Below are 21466 nucleotides of genomic sequence, written 5' to 3'. Positions count from 1 at the left end.
TGTACTGAGTGGGAGGTGCAGCTAGGGGGTCACCATGACTTGGGGGGTTAGGGGACAGAATGGGGTAGGAGAGGCAAGGGCCATTCTAACTTATACTTTGCAAGGGAAATACCATGTCATAAAAGTGGTTTTCTCTGGGGGAGGCTCATCCATTGCACTTTGGGTGTGCTGTTGATCCCTGTGATTTCCCCAAATGTGGAGAACTCATATGCATAATTTGTGTTAATTGGAGCTTGCACTTCTGATTAACTCTGCTTTTAATAAATTTCTTTTCATCTCTTTTTCTCCTTATCAGGACCTATTGCAAAAGTAGCAAGTCCTGATGATGTCTTATATTCTTTTCTTTTTGTGGTAAAGGATCAAGGCAAATGGAGTTACCATTGTCAGAAACCAGCAGGCTGCTTTGACTTCTTTTATCCTCTTTCTTTATTGCTAGAGAGAGAAAGAGGGTTAAGGCCATCTGAGATCCCTTAAATTTCCAAAGGCAGTGCAGGTGAGGGGATTGCTTTTCCCCAAGATGGTATGGGGAACTGTGTTTTGCAAGATGATGTCTTCTATGGATAATTTTTGCAAAACAGTGATTTTTTTCCCCAATTGGACCACATTAAATAGATTTCAATGTATTCCAATGGGGACCTGGGTTTCACAAGATGATGTTTTTGCAAGACAGTGATTTCCATGGAATGAATTAAAATCATCTTGCGAGGCACCACTGTACTATTTATGGCATTTGCAGTCCAGTCATAAGTGTGTTGTCAACAATTCCACTGACCTTCTGACTTCAGGCTTAATCTCATGAAAAATCATACCCACAATGAAACCTCACATGAGATTCTCAGAATTCATTTGCATAGCTGCCTTCATTCATTAAAAACAGTGTGATGTAGTGATTAGAGTGTTACAGTGTAATCTGGGAGATCCAGATCAGTCACCAAGTGCTTTTGGGCTAGTCACACACTCTTAAACTGATCCACCTCACAACATTATTCTGAGGATAATAAGGGGAAGATGAAGGCAATGTCCATTGCCATGAACTCATAGAATACAGATGCACCTTATTTACACATACGCACACATGTGTGCGCACGCGCACACGCGCGCACGCATGCACACACACACACACACACAGAGATTTTGGTGATTCTCCCATTCATTTCATAGTGACAGAACCATGGCTAGATATTTCGAAAGATTACAACTGGCAGAACAGCCTTCTGTCTAGAGTGGGGAACAGCTGCAAATCTATAACTTCTTTGTGATTCAATAAAGGTATTGCCTAGAAACCTCTTCCAATTTTAAGGATTTCAAAAACTGTCCAAAGACTTTCAAGTTTTTCCCCTGCTTGTTTCCTTCTCTCTTTTATTCTCTTCCTGTTCTAATGTAGTCGTACTTCACGGCTGCCATCTATTTCTTATTCTTATCAGTTGCCTCCTCCAGTCCAGGCATCAGCCACAGGCTGATCCCTGCTGCCCCTCAATTGCCAGACAATGCCTGCATCTGCCAACTGCTGCTATTCTAAATTGTTGATGGTTTCTTCTGCTCTCCTAATACTTTACGCTCTCCTAATACTAATACAGAAGGGCACACAATGAAAAACCAAATCATTACATCAAGCTCAAAACAAGCCTGAACTTCCACTACAGAGAAAGAAAAATACAGAAAGCATTCTTAATTCTGAGACTCCAGAGTTGGAAGTTGTCACTTGATTACACCAGAAACACTGTACGGTTCTTGGTTATTCAGTCCAGGACCGGGCGGGGGGGGGTACTTGCCAGAAGTAGAAGCCCAATAATAGCTGGGGGTCTGTCCGATAATTTTGCTTCTTTCTTTGCGTTTTGCTTCTCTTCCTTTCACACATTCCTAATTCAGAGAGGGATTTGGCCCATCCATCCAATCAAAGAATAATATAAAACAGTAAGTCCACATCTTGGTGTATTTGCCCACTTCGCCATAAGAGATTACACCTAAATGCTCCTCCCACTGTTACCAGCTTCTAGAAAAGAAACTGATCCATACCCTCTCCTGCTCCAAAATGCCTGCTTAAAGAAGAAAGACTTGGCCTCTAAGGCCTCATGCTAATGCTGGCTGCTTAAAGGAGAAATAGCTGACCATTGTGACTTCATGCTGACACGGCGTGCTTGAAGGACAGAGTGTGGTCACAGTGACCTCGCAATGATGTTGCATCTTTCAAGAAGAGAAGCTGGTCATGGTAACCTCATGCTGATGCTGCCTGCCAAAAGATGACAGTGGTCCATGTCCCAACACATTGCTGGACAATTCTATGGGAAGGTATTTTTGCACATAGTTCCTGATAGGAATGGAATCTTCTTCCTGCTTTCCTATTTGATTAAAATAGAACATTCATCTTACTCTCCCATCTTTCAAGTGCAAGTTTTGCCTTCTCCCAGGAAGGCACTACTGCCCATCGACTCTGTATAGAGCATGAGATCAGAGCCCTCTAACTCTCCCAAACTGCCACTGATGCCACCTCTTTGAAATTTCTCTATCTGCTCCTGACAGTTCTTTCCCTAATGAATGGGAACCGCTGATGAATTTGCATCTAGAACATGCTCAATGAGAAATCATCAGGAAGCCGATATAAGAACTGGTCTTGTGGGGAAATGAAACAGGGAAACTGAAACTAAATGAAAAATGAAGGATCATATTACCTCCTACACATCCCAGCCCACATTATGTCTTCTCTGTTGACTGTACAAATATCAGGTAGTAATTCATCATTAAAAAGATTATCTTTGTATAGAGGTGAATTATTGTATTTAAAAAAATATAAAGGGAATTGTTTCCAGGGGGAATTGTATTAAGGGAAATGAAACTGAGAAGATATGCTAAGAACATTAATTCCTTTCATTATCCCAGCAAAATTAATATGAAGGTCGGTAATAGAGGTAGAAAAATGTTTAACTTGAATGACGTTATGTTATATATACAGTAATATAATGCCTGCGAGCTACATTTACTCTGTCTTTGTGTCTATGTTTTTAAAATATTATTAAAAATAGTTTTTTCACTATATTTGCACAACACCTAACAAAAATACAGATATTAAACATACAAGCCTATTCACATCTACTTATAACTAAGTTGCACTAAGGTTGTGGACCTTACTCCTGGCTAAACAGGTTAAGTCAGACTTACAGCGTCCAGTCATATCCCTGTGGCATACCACCCAAGTCAGATTTCCCTCCCCTAGGACAGCCATTCTCAACTTTGGGGGTGGGGGTGGCCATGGGCATAAACAGAATATGAAAGAAATATTGGCAGAATCAGGACTGTAAAAGTTGTATAGGGGATTTTATAAGATGGTGTGTGAATAACTGTTTCCAATCTGTGGCCCCCTTCCCAGAGATCCATATGACCCCCATTGAGAATGGCTCTTCTAGAACACTGCATTATTTCGTAGCCCCCAGAACCAACAGGAAATACCTGGATGCAGAGGCCAGAACAGGCCTGAGTAGCTTGCAGAGATCTGGGGCTTGTGCATGCTTCACCCTAGATGTCATAAGGCTGCCTTCATAGCCCTTGCATCCCAAAGAATTTGGACTATAAATGCCCCCTCTACTTTTTCCTCCAAGAACCGGTTTTAGGCTTGGGGTGGGGATAGTTTCAAAATGAAAAGTGACCACCAGTATGGTGGTAAGAGTGTGAGTGATGCCGCATTTTGCCTACTCCAGAAAAAAAGTATGACATAAAAAAGTAAATAAAGATTCATAAGTATACTTAGCATTTTGTGGATATAGGACATGGAGGCACCCATACCTCAAAAGTTGAAAGCAGCTACAGTCTGAGATACTTTTAATATTAGCAGATATACCTCAGGACAGTCTTTAAAAAGTAGTAATGTTAGTCTGTGGAACAAGCATATCAGACCAAACAAACAACAATAACAAAAACCCCAAGAGCGGGAAAGAAAACCCTAATACCTTAAAGACCAATTCCTGTATTTTAACATGAGGTTTCACAAAGTTCATTTCTCATTCTAATGTGTGAGGAAGTAGACCTGATAAAGAAAAGCTCACATTAAAATATAGTAAGGTAAAGATAAAGGTTCCCCTTGACATTTAGTCCAGTCATGTCTAAGTGGTGCTCATCCCCGTTTCCAAGCCGTAGAACCAGTGTTTGTCCGAAGACAGTTTCCGTGGTCACGTGGCCAGCGCGACTAGACACGGAACAATTTTACCTTCCCACCGTGGTGGTACCTATTTATCTACTTGCATTTACAGTGGGGTCTTGACTTGAGAACTTAATCCGTATTGGAAGGCGGTTCTCAAGTCAAAAAGTTCTCAGGTCAAATCTGCATTTCCCATAGGAATGCATTGAAAACCATTTGATCCGTATCTGCTCTTTTCCATCCATAGAAACTAATGGGAAGCTGCTATTCTGCCTTCGACCACTAGAGGGGGATATTTTGTTTCTTTTTTTCTTAGGTCAAGAAAGGTTCAGGGAAGGCAGGGAAAATACAGTCCAGGCAGTCCAGTACCAGGCAGTCCGAAGACTGTCTCCCAATCCACTCTCTAAACGCTGGGAGGAGTGAGGAAGCAGACAGGCACCCTTTTCACTGGCCAACAGTTAACTGAAAGTTCAAATTTTGCATTTTCCCTGCCTCCCACGTGGGTTTTTTTCAGTTCTTAACTCAAATCTAAGTATGTAAGTCAAGTCAATATTTTCCTATGAGAGTGGTTCTTAAGTCAAAATGTTCTTAACTCAAGCCGTTCTTAAGTCAAGACCCCACTGTACATGCTTTCAAACTGCTAGGTTGGCAGGAGCTGGGACAAGTGATGGGAGCTGCCTCCGTCATGTGGATTCAATCTTACGACTGCTGGTCTTCTGACATGGCAGCACAGAGGCTTCTGTGATTTAACCTGCAGCGCCACCACATCCCTATTAAAATATAATAGTTGGTCTTTAACGTGCCACCACATTCTCTTTCTCTCTCTCTTTTTAGTCTGATATACATTAGGACAGACTCTGTATTCTTCTAGACCCAAAACAAGTTGGTAACTGTGAAACAAACTTAATTAAGAGGCCTGCTGTTCACAGTAACTGCTTAGTTACGGCTTTGATGTTATAATAATCCTATGAATGAAACATTTAATTGTGTGTGGGGGGGTTGTTTTTTGCTCTTTTTTGCATTAAAATATCTGTGATTAAATTCATAATCCTCACCTGGTATAGACAGTTTCACACCTTAGCAGTGTTGTTATGTTTTTGTTCGGGTTTGTAGCAAGTATATGTGCATTCTTAGTTACTAAATTGTCATTAGTCCTTGAGACTCACAAAAGTATTTTTAAGTTGCACAGCTAGCAAATTTCACAGCTAATCACAAGTAAAATGTAAAAATAGTTATAGGGATGTTTCCACAGACACTTACTGCGTTTGAATTATCATTGAGAAGTCTAAATCCTTTAGCTTTTGTGACTACTGACTTCCCATAGTTAATGTTTTTCAGAAAAGGAGGGAGGTTGAGACACCTAATTTGGCTAAAATCAAGAGCCAAGATATGGGTACTGTGGTTTTCCTATGGAGGTTACTTATTTATCATCCCATAATTTAACCAGTGGAAACAAAACCAAGAAAGAGAAGAAGGGTCAAATATTTTTTTCACAGATTACATTTCCAGGAATTATTCGTAACAATATACCTCTTTCCTTAAGCGACAGATTATGAATCCTTCAATTTCACCACAACTTTCTTGTAGGATTACAAAGTAATCCAGAGGATGGAGCATGCTCACTGGGGTTGTATACTTTTTTCCCCTTGGCAGAGCTTCAAAATAATAAGTTATATTTATTTAATCATGGGCCAATTACTTACCTCCTAAAAGAAGCTTAATGTGATAATCTGTTGGTAAATGGCATGCTCTTTCAAAGCCCGGAAGTAACTAATTAATTTTAACTAGTTATGTGTGAATGTATTCCCCTCTTTCAAGCAATGAGGCTTAACAGGTAAATTTGCTGGTTTAAAAAAAGCACTCATTTTTTTCCTGCAGGAAAATGAAAAATTTGCCTCTTATTTATTGCAGAGGGTGGTTTGAAGAGATACAGAAGATTAGTTACAGAACAAGAGTTTTAGAAACTGGAGGAGAGAGGGACTGAACGTGAGACTAGTCCCATGTTCATGTGCCCTAGTACTGAACTCTGAACTGAGACCCGTCCCATGAAAATATGTGCCATAGGTACTGAACTCTGCAGACTACCCTTTTGTATTCTAAGTGAGAGAGGGGTAAGGTGTTCAAGTATTCCATAGAAGAGATGGCCATGAACCTCAGTGCCCACACAGGTGTTGTGCAGGTGCTATGCCCACCCTCCTGCCTCCTCTGCATGTTTGCCCTTTCTCTGGGTGATGCGTGCTTCCCTCCCTGCCTCCTCCATATGACTGCCCATTCATAATTTGCAGCCATGGTTCCATCCTCCTCTGGCAGCTGCCCACTCCAAGCCAGCACTGCAGAAATCCCTGGCCTGCCTCCTTGTCTAAGTTGGTGGCTGCTGGAAGAGGCGAAGAAGGGAAGTATGGCTTCAAACAGTGAATAGGCAGTCACATAAAAGAGACAGGGAGAGAAGCACACATCACCCAGGGAATGGGCGGGCATGCAGAGGAGGCAGGAGGGGGAAGTGTGTGGTGCCCACACAACACCTGTATGGGCACAGCACCGAACCAGCACAAATGTCCGAACTGAGGTCCATGCCCACCTCTATTTCATAGTGCATACGTTCAGCAGTACTCAAAATATTTAGAACTCTTCTCCTTTGATTTACCAGTCCATCTGTATAGCCACTTATTACAGCACTTCTGTATTGCAGTTCTCTAAGTAGAAGGAACACTTCATTTTGAATGAATTCATTTTTCTAAATCCAGACAAACAAACCATGGGGTTTGAAGACAAAGTGACTCGCTTATGTATGGTCACAGCAGAAAGTTGAGAAATCATTGGCAAAACTTAAATGTGTGTAGGCATCCTTCAGGGGCGTGGTGGCGCTGCGGGTTAAACCGTAGAAGCCTGTGCTGCAGGGTCAGAAGACCAAGCAGTCGTAAGATTGAATCCACGCGACGGAGTGAGCGCCCGTTGCTTTGTCCCAGCTCCCGCCAACCTAGTGGTTCGAAAGCATGCAAATGCAAGTAGATACATAGGGACCACCTTGGTGGGAAGGTAACAGTGTTCCGTGTCTAAGTCGCACTGGCCATGTGACCACGGAAGATTGTCTTTGGACAAAACGCTGGCTCTATGGCTTGGAAACGGGGATGAGCACCGCCCCCTAGGGTCGAACACAACTGGACAAAAATTGTCAAGGGGAACCTTTACCTTTACCTTATCCTTCAGTCTCAAGAAAGTATGTTAATGTGCTCTGAATAGAGGTCTTGGAACGGAACAAGCCAACATAGATGTCACGATTTCAGTAATGTATACATGCTGACAATTCCAGCTCATTCCAGGACTACAGTATTTGGGACTTTGTCCTGCAAGGTGATGCCAAAAATGTGTTGGAGACAACGCATATGGAACGTGTTCAACTTCCTCTCCTGCTGTGCACAAAGGGTCCAGGACTCACTGCAGTACAGGAATGTGCTCAGGACACAGGCTCTATAGACCTGGATCTTGGTATATGCCGTCAGCTTCTTGTTAAGCCATACTCTCTTTGTGAGTCTAGAGAACATAGTAGCTGCTTTCCCAATGCGTTTATCCAGCTCAATATCTATAGAGAGACTGTCAGATCGTTGAGCCAAGGTACCTGAAATCATGAACAACCTCCAGTTCTTGAGTAGAGATGGTAATAGGGGGAGATGAGTCCACACCCTGGCCCATGACTTGTGTTTTCTTCAGGCTGATTGTTAATCCAAAATCTTGGCAGGCCTTACTAAAACGGTTCATAAATTGTTGGAGCTCTTCAGCAGAATGGGCAACAACAGCTGACTCACTGGCAAAATCCTGCATGCATTTCAGCTGGACTTTGGTCTTTGCTCTCAATCTAGAGAGATTAAAGAGCTTTCCATCTGATCTAGTCCAGAGATAGACGCCTTCTGTTGCAGCTCCAAAAGAGTGCTTCAGCATGACAGCAAAAAAGATCCCAGAGTCAGCACAAAGACACAGCCCTGTTTAACTCCACTTCAGATGTCAAAGGGATCTGATGTTGAGCCATCAAAAACTACAGTGGTGCCTTGCTTGACAATGTTAATCCGTTCCAGCGAAATTGCTGTTAAGCGAAATCGTCGTCAAGCGAATTTTTAAAAACCCATTGAAACGCATTGAAAACCCTTCAATACATTCCAATGGGCTAAATACCTCATCGTAAAGCGAAGATCCTCCATAGAGCAGCCATTTTCTGGTGCCTGTGTAGCGAGGAATCTGTCCTAAAGCACAGCAGGGAGCCATTTTAGAGCAGCCGATCAGCTGTTTCAAAATCATTGTCTAGCGAAAAATCAGTTCCGGAAGCAGGGAACCGATCATCGTGAAGCAAATTTTTCCCATTAGAACATCGTTTTGCGATCGCAAAAGTGATCGCAAAAACCTCATCATCAAGCTGTTTTATTGTTTAACAAGGTAATCGTTAAGCAAGGCACCACTGTAAGTGCCCTTCATTTCCTCATGAAAGACCTGATGATGTTAAGGAGTCGAGGTGGACATCCAATCTTGGGAAGTATTTCAAAAATGCTGTCCCTGCTAACCAAATCAAAGACCTTTGTAAGATCTATGAAGGCCACAAAGAGTGGCTGTTGTTGTTCCCTACATTTCTCCTGCAACTGTCTGAGGGAAAATACCATGTTAATTGTGAATCTATGAGCTCGAAATCCTCACTCTGTTTCTGGATAGACTCTGTCTACAAGCACCTGGAGCCTCTTCAGCAGAACACGGGCAAGCAGCTTCCCTACAACGCTGAGAAGAGAGATGCCACGGTAGTCATTGCAGTCTCCCCTGTCTCCTTTGTTCTTGTACAATATGACAGTGTTTGCATCCTTCATGTCCTGTGGTACTCCACCTTCCCTGTGGCAAAGACTAAAGATTTCATACAACTCACTAGTGATGATCTTTTTACAGCACTTCAGCACTTCAACAGGGATATTATCCTTCCCAGGTGCCTTGCTGGAGACAAGGGGATCCAAGGCCACTTTTATTTCTGCTAAAGCTGGAGTCTTGACCCCTCCATTTGTACTTCACATTTGGGAAAAGACTGAGCTAAAGTAGGAATTGACCACATTTGTTTTTGCTTTGTTATCTGTTATCATTTTTCCATCCGCACTAAACAGCTGAATCACTATTTCTTCTCTCTGTCTTTTGCTACACACATACCTAATGAATGACTTTTGTTCTTCTTGATAACCCCAGCTTTTTTCAGCTTCTGCCTTCGTAACCCATCTTCAGAGGAGTGCTGTCCTCTGAAGATGCCGGCCACAGAGACTGGCGAAACGTTAGGAAGAACAACCTTCAGAACACGGCCAAAGAGCCCAAAAAACCCACAACAACCATCTCCAGTCTCCTTGAAAACCCCGCTCTGAAACATTGTTTCTGTAGTTTAATTTATGCTTATGAACCAAAATATCTCCCAGTGAATCCAGTATGAGACCCATTTCCATAGCAATATTCTGAAACATTCCTTATTTTATAACAGAAAAGAAAGCCCATGTACTATCTCTTGGGGCTTCTTTAAAAAAATCTGTTGTATGACTTACAGAAACACAGGTACTTTGATGATTTCCATTTCCCTAAATGTTTTGACTTTATGAAGCTCATGAAATAACAGTGGCAATGGAATTAAATAAGGAAAAATAAAACTAAATTAAAGTGAAATGAAAAAATAAAGCCTGATCTTCATTTTTTACTTAATGATAAAGAATGGATTTTGAGCTGTTGCCTGGAATATGCCTTTTGCAAATACAACAAGGGAAAACAAGGCAGTTTTTCTAAATAGGGTTTTGTAGCTGAAGTTGAACCTCCTTTGCCACACGTATAGATTGCTGTTCAGACAAATCCATCAAGGAAACGGTGCTCTCCTAACGCAGTGACCGGACTGCATTCTGCAGGCAAGCACTCCAAACTAGAAGACGAATTTTTGTTTTGTACTTCCCCCTAATGTGGTGGCATCACACGTCATAGGACCTATGTGTACGGAAAGAGATATTTTCCCTGATCAGACAAACCTCAGTTTCAACTCGTATTAAAAACAGACCGTCACAAAATGGAAAGGTGGGAATAAAATTGAGATGGTTTGTTTTTCCCCACAGCGACAATATTCACAGAGTTGGAGGATTGAATTTAAATTGCCAGTTATGGAGAGTCGGCATGAGATACTCTTGTGAAGCTGCAAGAAATAAATTATGTTTGCATACTGAAGATATTTTGTGATTTTTGGAAAATGCACTGGCGATCTCTCTCTCTCGATCTCTCTCTTGGAAGTAAAGGTTATCACTTCCCACTGAGGAGAGGTCTTCCATGCCTTCAAGAGCTCCTTTATAAGGGGAACTCAGTTCAGGTTTGACTTCCTTTCACTCCACTGTTGCCATAAACAGGCAACATTCCTGCTCCACATGCAGATGGTAGGAAAGGAAGCTCAAATGGTAGAGTGCTCCTCTGAAGTTTGAATCAGAAATAAGCAGACATGGCTTCCCAAGCAGGCATCTGCCAGCTACCGTAACTGGAGACAAAATGCTACCAAGGAGTGGCAAGGATGTACTATTATTCACACTGAGATAAAGCTGGCCATTTCAGCCTAGGAGCTGCTACTGATTTACTCCCCAGATAAGGCCTCTAAAATAATTTCACACTTTTAATTCCATTTTAAAAATTCAAATGGGGAATACTGTACACAGTCTCTGCCATGCTGGTGTTACAGAATGTTGACATGTTTTGCACATCACAAGGAATTTCAATATGAAGTTTAATTCTACCCCTGCTGCAAATCAGGCCACAATTAAACCGACACTCAAAATTTTTGTTGGCATCTGCCAGTGATTTTTATAGCTCTTTGAAAGGAATATAAGAAAATGAAATCTAATCCTGATGAAAAAAAAACAAGCCTTATAAATATCCTCATTCATGTAACAGCTCCCTCTTACACTTTGCAGAGTAAGAGAATTTCCTAATTTATATGTTTTTGGAAGTGCTGCCCTATAATTTTTGCTTTTGTGGATGGATGCTTCACCTCTTCTGTCTACTGGGTTGATATGTACTATCTAATTCCAAGATAAGATGGATAATAAGTATGAGTAAGGCCACTGAAACCACAGGGACATGTAAGAATCAAGGAATGAATTGGTAAAATAATCCAAACGATACCTGGCCCTCAAGCAAATGACTCAGGCTGTGTGATACACGAAAGTGGGCATTTTAAAGAAATGCTCCAGTTTTGGCTGCAGCTCTAAACTGTGAGTGAAATGACACATCACATCAATGTTTTCCCAGCTTTGTTTTGTTTTATCTTTAATTTGGCAATTAGCTTTTTAACCAAACACTGGCTAGAATGGAGTAAGTCTTCATGTAGAAATAACTGAATATTTCTAAATAGGGACGTGTAATTTCCCACAACTAATTGTGGTCAATTGGTAAAGTACAGGGTTACATCTCATTTCTGCAACTGAGAGTGCGACCAGGCATACAATCAACACATGCCAGAGAACTTTATCAATTAGCTGAAATTAGCCCTCATAAGTTACACGTATCGTATAAAAATGATACCAATAGGATTGTGGCCACTGTGTAACTCTACAATTTAGACTAATTATAAAGAAGGAGTGTAACTCTCTCTGTCTCTCTTTTTATTACCCACCCTCCCACCCACCGACCCTCCTTCCTTCCTTCCTTCCTTCCTTCCTTCCTTCCTTCCTTCCTTCCTTCCTTCCTTCCTTCCTTCCTTCCTTCCTTCCTTCCTTCCTTCCTTCCTTCCTTCATTCATTCATTCATTCATTCATTCATTCATTCATTCAGTTGGCAATAAGTGCCTCCAAAGGTTCCATAGGTTCAAATATAACAGTGACTTATTACTGATGTGCTTTCAAGTCAGAAATGACTTATAGTGAGCTAATATGCTGCAGTTAAAATAGGTCAATTTGAATTAATGGGACATATGGAGGAGCTGATTCTCCAAATCCCATTGACTCAATGGCCCTACTCAAGTATAATTTACTATGCTAAACAACAGGATTTTGGCCATTGTTATTGAAGATAACTTGTTACAGCCATTTTTATTGTATGTATAGTTGACGCTTATGCATTTGGCCATGTTGGTTCTTTAGGTCTTAAAGCTGGACTTTTTAGTATAGTTTTAAAAATACTTTTGGTTTCTGCCTGGTTGTTTTTAAATCACATGACTGCTTATATTTTGTTGCTTTTACTAATTTCTGTGTTTGACTCTGCCTACAGAGTATTTCTAAATAGGGCTGTGAATCTCATAGCCTCTCAAACTCTGAGAAGAACTAAGAAAAAATTACTCTTTTTTTCTCACACAGAAACTTCTGTGCACTACAGTTTTTCTCCCTTGGGAAATCTTGCAAGGAATCTTACAGGATTTTTCAGACATTTCCAGGTCTTTTTTTTTCTGCAAAAAAAAAGCTAAACAATGCAGGGTTGTTTCCATTCCTGCACATAAAGGCATCTATTTTACACAGGATTTACTACGAAGTGCATTAGACTGCACAGAGTTAGGCAGTTTCTGGTACAGAACAAGACACTAAAAGCCCCCACAAAAATAAGACAAGGCTCTTTATTCTGCAAGAAGCTGGGAGAACCTCCTGATGCAGAAAGAAATGTCATTGACATGCCATGGCATGGTGAGATCCAGAACATTAGAAGAAACAAAGAATATTGTGAGTGCTTGCCACATCTCTTTCCAAACATGTCATCACTAGGTACTCTAATCCTCTTTCTGTTACACATGGTTGTTTGCATATAGGGCTTGTCAAAACAAGGTGTGTGGCTTGGATTGATGTTGGTTCCCATTCTCCATAGGTCTGGAATAACTCACTCAGGTTCCACATTTATGTTATTTTTTCATTAAATGTAATCCTGGCAGAGCTTCCACATCCCCTCCTTTCCCCTTTCAGCCCTCTCTCCTTTCCTCTCATGCCCTCCCCATTCTTCTCCTTGTTTCCATATCTTGGAAGGGATATGCATTAGACCTGCCCTTTTATGGACAATAAAGGATGAAGGAATACTTTCCAGAACTTTAAGGGAAAGAAAAACAAGCAAAGGTGCAGAATACAACCCCCCACAAGAAGGATTTATAAACACTGTACAAGAAATGGCACTAGACAAAAATTATGGCTGCTCTTTACACTGTTGGTACTGCAGCCACGCAGAAGAACAAGGCACCCCCCTCCCAGAGAATCATTACCATTTTTATTGTTTTGATGCAATTTTTTAGCATGCAGGGGAAGCACAAAAATATTTAATCACTACAGAGCACAAAAATAGAAAATTAAATCAGTTTCTTTTTTTAGCGGGGGGGCAGGATCATAGAAGGAGAGCTTAGAGGTATCAGCTAGAGATGGGGTATTCATATATGAATGTGACTAGCCCCGCATAGGTGGACGTAATGAGAGTCCAGCCCTCTGAGGCCAGACCATCCACTCACCTTCTGCTGTTGCTGTGAGCTCCCTTCCTATTGCTCCGGAGCTTGTGGTCTGCGAGCCACTCCTGGCAGGAGGCAGGCAGAAGAGCCTCCCTGCAAGGTCAAAGAGTGGCTCACAGACCACGAATACCCCCATCTCTAGTATTAACTCTTCTTTTCTTGCAGGATAAAACAGTGTGTTACTTACATTGATCCTGCCACACATGAAGCAAACGGCAAGAGGCAGCTGTGCTGGGGAACCTTCCCATTCAGCAACGTCTTGTTATTGACTGGTGAGGTTTACTAGCTATATCAATTTCATTTTCAACACCCTGTAATTCATTAGTTGACACTTTAGAACCACAAGTCCTCAGTGCCCTTATGCGGTGTTATTAATATTGCTATAACCTTCTAAAAATGCCAAGCCCAATACATTTAAATTTTACAATGCAACTTTGTACCCAATAATATGGTAACATAGCCACATGCTGCTCTGCCGCTCTCCTCTTTTGATTCCAGCTAACAAGTTCTCAGACAATGCAAGTGTTTTAAGTATATTTTCAATGTGTATTTGTGTGTTTGTGCTTGTGAAGCAAACATTAACATGATCCATTGAAAAGCAGAGGTGAAAGATTCCATTAAAGTACTCAATTGTTGCATATACTTATGCTTTACTTGGTGATGACACCAAATCGTCACCATCATCTTCATCATCATCTTAGAATTGCAGAGCTGGAAGGGATCCTATAGATCATTTAGTCCAGCCCTGGTCAAGGAGGCACAGTGGGGAATTGAACTCCCAACCTCTGGTTCTGCAGGCAGACATCCAAATCAATGAACTATCCAGCAGTTACCAGATAAGCTGAACACAATTAAAAACCTCCATCTAAACTATGTCTCAAATGTTTTGAGGTCTGATTCATATTCAGTGTGTTGTGCATAGATAATCCATTGTTCATCTTATTAATGGATTTTATTACCCTGATGCTGATTGTGAACCAAATTAAATCCCTGGCTTAGAATGTCAGGTAGAAATTTCAAGCATTTGGCATTTCCCTTCAACAGGAGGAAAGATTGACATATAACAGATAAATTAATTTACCACCATGCTCCAGGCATGCTCTGGAATCCATGAGTTGGATCCATATATTTCTATCTACAATAGAAATCACATCTTTTGATACTAGAAAGAAACCAGCAGATGAAGGACTTCTCCATTACGAAAAGGAGTAACTGGGTCCAGCCCCAGCCTTGTCTTCTTTAAGGCCAGGAGGACTTAGTTGAAGAGCCTCATGGTGCAGTAGATAAACCACTGTACTGCAGCCAAAACTGTGCTCACAACCCAGGGTTCAAACCCAGGTAGCCGACTCAAGGTTGACTCAGCCTTCTATCCTTCTGAGGTCGGTAAAATGAGTATCCAGCTCACTGGGGGGGGGGGGACAATGTGTAGCCTGCATAATTAACTTATAAACCACCCAGAGAGTGTTTGAAGCACTATGGGGCAGCATGCTTTGCTTTTGCTTTTTAGTTCTGGGCTGTCCCAAGGCACTTTGATGCCTGATGTGAAGGAGAGAAAGGTGCTCCATGCCATGTTCCTTTACAGAAGAAGACTGAGACTGTGGTAAAAATTTACATGAGTATTTATAACAAGTGAGGTAGCAGGTTAGTTCAGAAGGCTCCAGACAGCTGTGACCCTGATAGCTTTGTATTCAGAAAGAGACAGCTGCCAGTGAGTTGAAGTGGAACAGCCAGGAGACTGGTATGGTCATCCCCATCCTCTGACATTGATGCCAACTACCTTCCTCTCCCTAGTGGTAGGGTTGGCTCTACTATAGGTTTCTTATACTCTCTCACCGAAAGAACGTCTAGAGGGTTTTCATGTTGCATAGGCAATTTAGAGAAAACTATTTGCTTGCAGAGAGAACCATGTTTCGTTAACAGTATTAAATTCTTATAAAGTTCAAATGGCAAGAGTCACAGTATTCTAAGCAATTAAATCTTTCATTTTCTGCATTAAGAGATTTGAATCCACATGTACATATATAGGCATGGAGTTTTATTGGTCATAAATAAATAAAAATAAAAATAAAGAAGATCAAAAACACTGTACCTTAAAGACTAATCGCTATATTTTAATGTGAGCTTTTGTGGACAAGTGCACTACCTCAGACCCTTTGATATGAACTCTACAATCATCAGGGCAAAACTTTACACTTGACAGCAGATCTGAAGCACACACACCCAATGCACATTCCTCACATTGCATTTTTCTGTTTCTTACCACAAAATGTAGCTTCACAGTTTGATATGTGGTACTGTATTGTTATATGACTGTGAATTTCCCTGTATTCAGCCACTATTGCAAAGTAACAATAGGAAAATACACAACAGGATAATACTGTATATTCAGATGTGAAGCTATCTAGTATGGAGAGCATATAAGAAGGAGAGCATATATGACAGAAATATATTATTTTCAAAGATAGCTCCATGTCTAGTACAGTTTGATGCTCAAGTTGTACACAATCTTTCTGTAGGAATTTATTTCACAAAATCTCATAGCATTCACAAATCTTACTGCTTTCTAGACAGGGCCTTGTGAACCGTAGTTCACCAGTCACAAACACTCTGAAATGCCTCAGTTGTTGATGCCATGTACACCTCCCCTCTACAATACATATATTTTTAATTACCTCTGCTGACTGAGCCATCTAATCTGCACTTTTTTCTCATTTAATAGAGATACATTTTGGCAGCTAAAAACTTAACTTGAGCTATTTATATCATTAAACGCTGAATGAGATCTTGGAAGTGTCCAATCAAATCTATCCAGCCACAAGGACCAGTGATCACTGCACACAAGACTAGCCAACAACACCCATCAATCACAGCGACAGATCATCTCCCCCCCCTTATCACAACAAAACACCCGTAACAAAAAAAACACCCTGATCACAGGACTCATCCAATCTCCTGAAAAGAACAAAAACCCTGATACCAGCTACAGACGCTCAACAATCCCACACACTACACCAGAACACAGAGAGAGTTCTAACTCCTGTCCTCTGAAGATGCCAGCCACAGAGACTGGCAAAACATTAGGAAGGAAAACCTCCAGAACATGGCCAAACAGCCCGAAAAACCCACAACAACCATCTAATTTACTCTTTGGCAGACCTGCAGTGGTATACAGTTTCATCTCTCTTTTTTTTAGAGTAAACATCAAAGCTCTACATATGCAGAGCCTAAGTTAGATAGCCACTGATAGTGCTGATCAGTGCAAGAAGGAACTAGGCAGACTCCTAACTCTATCTAAGCATCCCTCCTTACCACCTCTCCCAAGCAGGCATATAGCGTGATTGCTGATTTTCTGACTAAGGCTCTTTAGCACAGCCCCATAGCTAGATCAGGAAAAAAAAATTATGCCTGTATCATTCACTGCATGATCCATATCTAGCTGGGAATAGTCAAGTGGAAGCTTCTTTACAACAACTGGGTAGGGACATCTATATCCATTTGTTAGCAGATGAGCAGAACAACCATTCCCCTTCCAAGTAAATTTCCAGAAAATGTCTAGGTATAGATATAAGCCTATGAGATATAAAGATTCAGGATCATATTGGGGCATTACGTTCATATCACCCCCAATGAATGGTTTTGCCATTTGACAGTTGCTCAAGAAAATATCTCATGGCTCTTTGCACATGCAGTAAGTTTCCTGTTCGGTCACCTGTAGTTCTATACTACCCCATGGGTTGAGACAGCTACGGGTCAGCAGCAGGAGCAAAGAGCTACAGCAACCTGCCATGTTCTGCTCACTGCTAGAGCTTCCACTGAATATCCCGGCAGCTTGCATTACAGTGCTGTTGAAACTTTGGACTCTGCCGGCATTAAAAGGCTTTTAGCCATAAAGTTTACTCCAGCCATTTTGTTTCATACAATCTACATCAATCAGCCAGTTCAAAATATTCTATTTGTATTTAAGACTGAACTTCAGAGGAATTTTAGTAGATTTATTAAGCGACTTAGAATGGGTGGTATAGGTTGCAATCATATAGACACTTATCTAGGAGTCCAGACAGATGAATCAGTCTTTTTGGCCCATGTCATTTTCCCATGTGTTAACTGATAGGTCTCTTCCATCCTACTACTACATTAATGCATGGGTTTTACTTTTAATTAAAATCTGTAGGAAATATCATGTTTAAATACCAGAGCTTTGCAATTATGCTTTTCAGACTTCAGTTTCCAGAATCCCCAAAAGAGCACAGTCACAACAAATTCTGAAGTTTATCACCCCAGAGGTGACTTTCTCAATCTCTGTTTAATTCATTTTAAACATTTTTTTCACACATACGCATTTATAGGCATATTTTATCTTGAACTGTGCATTTGAGTGCCTTATTAAGGCAATGTCTTTTTTACAAAATTCTGAGAAGTACCAAATTTGAAGATTAACAGTGTTCCAATGTGCAAGGTAATCTGGGAGATGAAAACCATAAATGTTTGCATTAGATGTCTCACAGATAAATTCCTCAAATACCCCCACCTAGAAATAAGTTCTACTGTGCTCAGTGGGTCTTACTCCAAGTAGACATACAAAGGATTGGATTGTTAGTTTAAATGCAATAAATGTATTATTGCACCTAATAATAACTGCACCAAAGGAAGGAGGGAGGGAGGAAGATGGGATATATTCAGTATTTTGTGAACCAGATAGCATAATTGTTTAATAAGATCTAGAAAAATAAAAGGCAAATAAGTGCATTGGAATTTTGGCTGCATTCCTGCACACATTAAGCTGATTCAAAACCCACTGGATTTACCTGAAGTCATGCAGGGAGTTCTTGGGACTGTGTCCTTTATAAAGCAAATTTAGGTGTCATAAATCTGGCCTAGTTCACTAAGAAACTTCAGTCACAATCTCTTGCCATTTCGCAGTAATAAAATCAAGATCTGAGAGAATATGACTAAGCATGACTGAGAAAGAGCAGAAAGGTATATTGCTGACTAATTCATGCACTGAAGTCAATTAAAATTCCTCACAATCCAGGCCAGTTCCGGCAGAGCGCCTACAGAAAAATGCCAGGCCAAAAAAACAGACAGCAAATAACATTATCTTAGTTTTGTGTGATGGCAAGCTTGCAAGGATCTTTATGTAAGTTCTACACCAAAAAGAACACCAGGAAAGATTCCAAAAGGTATTGGTTAGATACTCAAATCAGTGTCCTGTTCCATATCTTTATGAACATGGAACTCTCAGCTCTAGAACCCAATCTCATTAAGTGCTGTTTGCAAGCTTGGCTCTAACATGTATGCATGTATTTCAAGGATAAATATGAACTAGAAAAGTAAAGAAACCTCCAGCTTATTAATGTCAGATGATATGCTTCTATATCCACAATTCAAAATGCCAAAAAAATAGCCCAATATTGCTTTACAAGGTTATGCTCGTGTTGCTAGCAGGAAAAAGGATACCAGATTTTATATTGCAAAGGGCAACTGGAATGCTGACAACATCCATGGTCTTCTACAGGATATTCTCTTGTGCTCATTACCAATTCTTCTAGGTTTTTGATTACTTTGTGGCTCCAAGCAATAGACATCTAGACAACTTGTTGTAAAACAGCCATAACAACTGCTTTGTGAGAAGTGGTTAAATGATGAAAAAAGTGTCAGGTTCTTGGATTTTCCCTTGTTTGCTGTCTCTTTGTGAATGGTAATGAATGGAATGGAAAAATGTTCCTGTTCCTCATGTGGAGCAACCATAATGCTGTGGTACAGTATCTGCTTTGCATACAGAAGGTCCCATGTTCAACGCGTGGTATCTACAGACAAGGAGCTGATTGGATAGCTCAGTGAGTTAGGAGTTTGGCTGTGGATCCAGAGGTTGGGAATTTGATCCCCCACTGTGCGTCCTGACAGAGCTAGCCTGTGTGGCCTCGGGCGAACTGCACAATCCATGATGCCACCAGAAGAAAGGAATGGCAAACCACCTCTGCGTACTCGCTACCTGGAAAACCCTGAAAAGGGAAGCCATAACTCCGAATTGACTTGATGTCACATAATTATTATATCCATTATATACAGACAAACACACAAATAAGCAAGCAACAGGTGAAATGAAATGATTAGCTGCTTTTTGCTTAAAACCATAGAGGTAGACAATAGGCCTGGGAAGAATTATAAACTATTGTGCAGCAAAGCACAGTAACATTCTACAAGGCAATTCAAACTGGGGGCAGGGTGTCAAACAATGACTTTAGGTTAGGGAGAGAACAAATTTTGGTCTGAACAGAAGTAGCTTTTCTGCTTGTCTTGAGATTCATTGTGAGGTGAAGAAAAGGACTTCACCTCAACGTGTGAATTTCTGTGGCAAAGGCGGTTTCTCCTCACGGTGTTTCTTGAGGCACACTGAAAGGCTACTTTTCTCCAGACTGTTGGTTAAAAAAGGGGGGGGGGTGCCTTTAGGAGAAACAAAAGTATATGCAAGACAATACGAACATTTCTAAGGGTGAAAGGGGAAAAACAGAATCACAAAATAACAAAGTTGGTGGTATGCATGAAAGTATGCATAAGCGGGGGAATAGCCAAGCATGCTTTTCTCAATGCAGAAAATATGTAAGTTATGTAAAATGCATAAATAAATGCATAAATAAATGTGCCTACTAGGTAAATATATTAGAATATGAGCATCAGGAAATCAACCCTGAATGCTCACTTGAAGGACAGATCCTGAAGCTGAGGCTCCAGTACTTTGGCCATCTCATGAGAAGAAAAGAGTCCTTGGAAAAAACCTTGATGTTAGGAAGGTGTGATGGCAAGAGGAGAAGGGGACGACCAAGGATGAGATGGCTGGACAGTGTCTGCGAAGCAACCAACATGAACCTGACACAACTCCGGGAGGCAGTAGAAGACAGGAGGGCCTGGCGTGCTCTGGTCCATGGGGTCACGAAGAGTCGGACACGACTAAACGACTAAACACATGAGTGCTTGCCTATATATTTGTTTACTAGGATATGTGTCTCTGTATATATACGAGAGAAAGAAAGACAGAGAAAGGGAAAAGGAGAGGAGGAGAACACAGGCCTCATCCTTCATTTACCATGTGACCCCATCTTGCTGTCCACGACCATATATGACCACTAGAGGTGAAATGATTGTTCAGTTCCTAAAAAAAATACACCTCTGATTTATACATGTAGGATATTGTGCTTCTGTATCCATATTTCAAACATAATTTAAACACTCATATTGCTGCACAATACCATGCCTGTGTTGCTAGCAAAAGAAAGGAAATGCAGGGAAAATAGAGATTCCTATTTTAGAAAAGTTCTTGGTGGACCTCTAGCCCTGTAGAAAGGACTGTTGATTTGATGCTGATCCAAATTCCAGTTTTTGTTTAGGCGGCCCCCATTTTTAGAACTTGTAAAATACTGATTGCCTCTGCTGTACAATAACATCAATGCACTCTTGTGCAGTGATAATGAAACTGTTTTCAGTTCATGCACAACCATTGGAGGCCTTCATAAGTAAGCAGTGGAATGTGTGAGCAAAAAGAGTGAGACCAGAAAATAACTACCACTGACATGGGGAGCAAGAAATTAAAAATTCCTCAAAAACCTAACTTTCCATTGTTGCTGTCATGTGCCATCATGTTACTTCCAATTTATGGCAACTCTATAAATGAGCGGTCTACAAAATGTCCGCCCCAGCAGCCCTACTCAGCTCTTGCAAACTCAAGTTTGTGGCTTCCTTTATCGAGTCAATTCATCTCATATTTGGTTTTCCTCTTTTCTTGCTGCCTTCAACTTTTCCCAGGATTATTGTCTTTTCCAGAGAATCTCGCCTTCTCATGATGTGCCCAAAGTAGGACAGCCTCAGTTTCATCATTTTTTTACCTCCAGATATAA

The 21466-nt window shown here is 40.9% G+C and overlaps 1 protein-coding gene and 1 non-coding gene across 6 annotated transcripts in view; one reads left to right on the top strand and one right to left on the bottom strand.

Annotated features, from left to right (window-relative positions):
- Positions 1-21466, bottom strand: part of CTNNA3 (catenin alpha 3) — a 1002073-nt gene that overhangs the window by 205584 nt on the left and 775023 nt on the right. The gene's annotated exons all lie outside the window — the stretch shown is intronic.
- On the top strand, positions 93-255 carry LOC140706161 (U1 spliceosomal RNA). Its single transcript, XR_012085864.2, has one exon. It is a non-coding gene; the product is annotated as a U1 spliceosomal RNA (small nuclear RNA).

This window comes from Pogona vitticeps, chromosome 3 (assembly GCF_051106095.1).
Source record: "Pogona vitticeps strain Pit_001003342236 chromosome 3, PviZW2.1, whole genome shotgun sequence".
NCBI classification, from domain to species: Eukaryota; Metazoa; Chordata; class Lepidosauria; order Squamata; family Agamidae; genus Pogona; species Pogona vitticeps.
The sequence above is the reverse complement of the archived record's forward strand: the minus strand, read 5'-3'. Positions and strand labels throughout refer to the sequence as shown.